Here is a 4,131-nt window from a genome sequence, read left to right on the forward strand (position 1 = left end):
AACTGAGAGTATAAGATCTTTTCAAAGAGTTTCTAAAATCATTCTTGTACTCAAGAGTAACTTCAGTACAGAAACACATTTTCACATACAGGTATATCAATTAAGTAAAGTTTCACATTTTTATCACCAAAGTGATATGGTCATTATTTGCACTTTTTTATACAGATCAAATAGAACTTTAAATGTCAATAACTTCTTTTGAAGTTACAAGAACAAGAGCAAAGGATGATGTATTGTGTTGTATTTCTTGTTACATGGACAGATCTTATTCATTATCTTTTCGATGTACATTTAACCGAAGAAATGTGTCCAGAGTGCACACATTTTTGCAGCTTCCACATTCAACTTTTGTTGTTCATATTCAAGGGATGGATTGTTAAGTTCAAGTAAAGGTTTTAATCACCATCTTATTCTAGAATGATAATAAAGAAAATACTTGGGTATAAGTAAACAAACACACAAAATGTGCGTTGAAGATATGCCTGGCAACTGTGCTTGCTTCAATGTATGTCGATGTTAAAATGACTTATGTTTGAAATACAATAATAGTTTAATATGTTTTTTCTTAGCCATCTAAATGACCTGCAGTTTCATAAAATACCTTCAGTTGTTCACCGTAAATATATTCGTTTGTAGCCAAAAGGTTCCTTTCAGAATGAGTTCCATTTCACGATGAAGACTATTAATTACTTTTATATCTCGTGTAAAAATGTGTTATCACTTTATAAATCTTTTGATTTTTATTGATCACTGTTGCTGCAATATTTATCATGAGCATAAACAATTTCATTAACAATTTATGGTATTGCAGACATAAGCATTGTAATTAATAAGTAATTTATAAAATACTCTTTTAGTCAGATAATGCATAAAAAAAAATAATTAAATGTATTTTGAACTTGTAGGCGTGATGAGCAAGTTTTAAATATAAACTAAATTACACAATATTTTGGACACCAAGTTTTTAAAGGACACATTACATTATGGATGGAAACACCCTAAAGCATGTGACATTTTGTTGTTTTTATACCTCTAAAATAGTTTACACGCTTGTCTTTTACAATAAGCACTTCTTCTTCTATTGATATTATTTTAAACAATAAATTTAAAGCATGATTTTTTTTTAAGTTTATGCCACTGGTTAGTTTATAATCAAACTTTGATGACGTTCATTTTTATTAATGGTATAGACAAAATTACCAGATTAGATTTCGATCTCTAATTTTTTAGCTTGACTATTATACCAATGTACATGAAATATATATAGTGGAACTATCCTACTCACCCCGGCGTCGGCGTGAACTTTGGAATGTTAAAGTTTGCATACCACCTCAAATATTTTCTATGTCCCTTAACATATTGCTTTTATATTTTGCATACTTCTTTACCAACATGACCCCAATCTATAAACAAGAGCAGACAGCTTTGGAATGTTAAAGTTTGCATACCACCTCAAATATTTTCTATGTCCCTTAACATATTGCTTTTATATTTTGCATACTTCTTTACCAACATGACCCCAATCTATAAACAAGAGCAGACAACTGTAACATGAATTTTTAAGAATTATGGCTCTTTTTCTTAAAATATGCATATTATTGATAAATCTATGTTAAAGTTTGCATACCACCTCAAAAATTGTCTATGTCTCTTGACATATTCCTTTCATAATTTGCATACTTCTTAACCAACATGACACCAATCTATAAACAAGAGCAGACAACTGTATTAAGCATTTTGTAAGAATTATGTTCCCTTTTTATATTTTGGTTAAGTTATGTGTTTAGGTCCACTTTATTCCTAAAGTATCAAAGCTATTGCTTTCATACATGCAACATTTACTAACTATAATAAGGGCAAGGTGCAGGCAAAGTAATGTAACTCTGACTGGCATTTTGACAGAATTATGGCCCCTTTTATATTTAGAAAATTGGGTTTAGTTGTGTTTTGGTCCACTTTACTCCTTAAGTATCATAGCTATTGCTTTAAGAATTGGAACACTTGCCAACTATCATAAGGGGGCTGTACAGGAAAAGTTGCATAACTCTGGTTGGCATTTTGACGGAATTATGGCCCCCGGATCGTATTATCGGGGGTTTATTGTTTTTAGCCTGTCTGTCATTGTCCCAAAACTTTAACCTTGGTTAAAGTTTGATAACTTTTGCAATATTGAAGATAGCAACTTCATATTTGGCATGCATGTGTATCTCATGGAGCTGCACATTTTGAGTGGTGAAAAGTCAAGGTCAAGGTCATCCTTCAAGGTCAAAGATTGTTTTTTTCTTTCCTAAAACTTTGACCTTCGTTAAAGTTTGGTCATAACTTTTTGAATATTGAATATAGCAACTTGATATTTGGCATGCATGTGTATCTCATGAAGATGCACATTTTGAGTGGTGAAAGGTCAAGGTCAAAAGTAAAAACATACAATCCAAGGGAAGTAATAATCTTTAAAAGGGAGATCATTTTTAAACCTGCCAAATGATCTATTGAAATTTTATTTCAAAGTGGCGCTATATAGGGGGCATTGTGTTTCTGACAAAAACATCTCTTGTTTGACTTATATCTTTGAATATTTTGTATTTTTTTTTAGTTTACTTCTAAAGTATCAAGGCTATTTCTTTCAAAGTTATACTACTTTCTTACTATTATGAGGGTACTGTACCTGGCAATTTGAATTTGACCTTTGAATGACCTTGACTGTCAAGGTCAAACTAATAAATTTTGCTTAATTTGCCATAACTTCTTTATTTATGATCAGATTTGATTCATACTTTGACAAAACAACACTTACCTGACATACCACAATGGACTCCACCAAACCATCCCCCACGCCCCACCCCAGGATCCCCCACCCCCCAAAAAATAAATAAATATTTGTTTTTCCTTTTTTTCTTATTTTTGAAAGATCATCTTATAAATGACCACCACCCCACATTTTACCCCCCTCTCAACCCCCACCCCCCACCCAAAAAGATTTTTTTTTAAAACACAGTAAAAACAACCAATATATATATTTTTTTAAGGACCGTCCAACCATCCCACCCTAGCTATTGCTATCAAACTTGAAATAAAATCTTATTAGTTGGTTTATGTCTTTACAAATGTTCAATAGATTGTGGAATTTAAATACAACTGACCTCAGAATCGTCTATGAAGTACAACTTCTTTAAAACATGAGCGATAAATATGCTTCAATTATGGTCCTCTTCCACTAAGAATATGACTATATTTCTTGACCTTATCGAATATGAACAATTTCTTCCACTTAGAATATGACTATATTTTTTGACCTTATTGAATATGAACAATTTCCCCATGATGGCTTACGTTACACTGTCAAGCACTCGAATTGTCGATCCCGCTGTCTTCTTACAGCTCTTGTTTTGGATGAGTTAAGTTTCCCTAATATGTGAAGGGGGATGCAAAATTTTGTTTATGCATTTACACAGCAGGCCTTTCATGTTCAAACAAGGAATACATGTCTGTGATATAGAGAATAACAGGTTACTGCCTTATCTTTTTGTAATATAAGAGGCAATGCTTAGAATAATATAAGCCTTGCAGATATTGTATTGGTGCCAAGCCCGATTTATTACAAAAAGATCAGGAAGTAACCTGTTCTTCTGTTTATCATACCTCTATGTCCCTGAATGTTACAGAAATAATGAAAAAATCTTTAAAAAGCTGCATTTTTAACGGAAAAGAATATGACTTCTGTCGTTTGACATGTTAATTATGACATAATGAGCACTTGCGCTTAATTATTTGTAAAAATGTTTGTTTGCTGTTTGTGTTGCATTTTGTGTTTAAAATATATTACATATTGGCATAAACTTGTTAGTTTCATTAAATCTGATTCGATTTTACTTTATACTGATGATTCCCAGTAATATAACTTACCTTTTATCATCAACTGATGTAAGAACTTCCTGTTGAACTGATATAAAACAAGAAACTGTCGGGAGACGGGTGATGCTCCCCAAAGTTTTTTTTTGTCACAATATTGCACTATATATTCAGACAAGAGGACAGAGCGCTCGACTATTCGAGTGCTTGACAGTATAACGTAAGCCATCATGGGGAAATTGTTCATATTCAATAATTTATAAGACGATCTTTCAAAAATAA

This window comes from Dreissena polymorpha, chromosome 1, assembly GCF_020536995.1.
Source record: "Dreissena polymorpha isolate Duluth1 chromosome 1, UMN_Dpol_1.0, whole genome shotgun sequence".
Lineage (NCBI taxonomy): Eukaryota > Metazoa > Mollusca > Bivalvia > Myida > Dreissenidae > Dreissena > Dreissena polymorpha.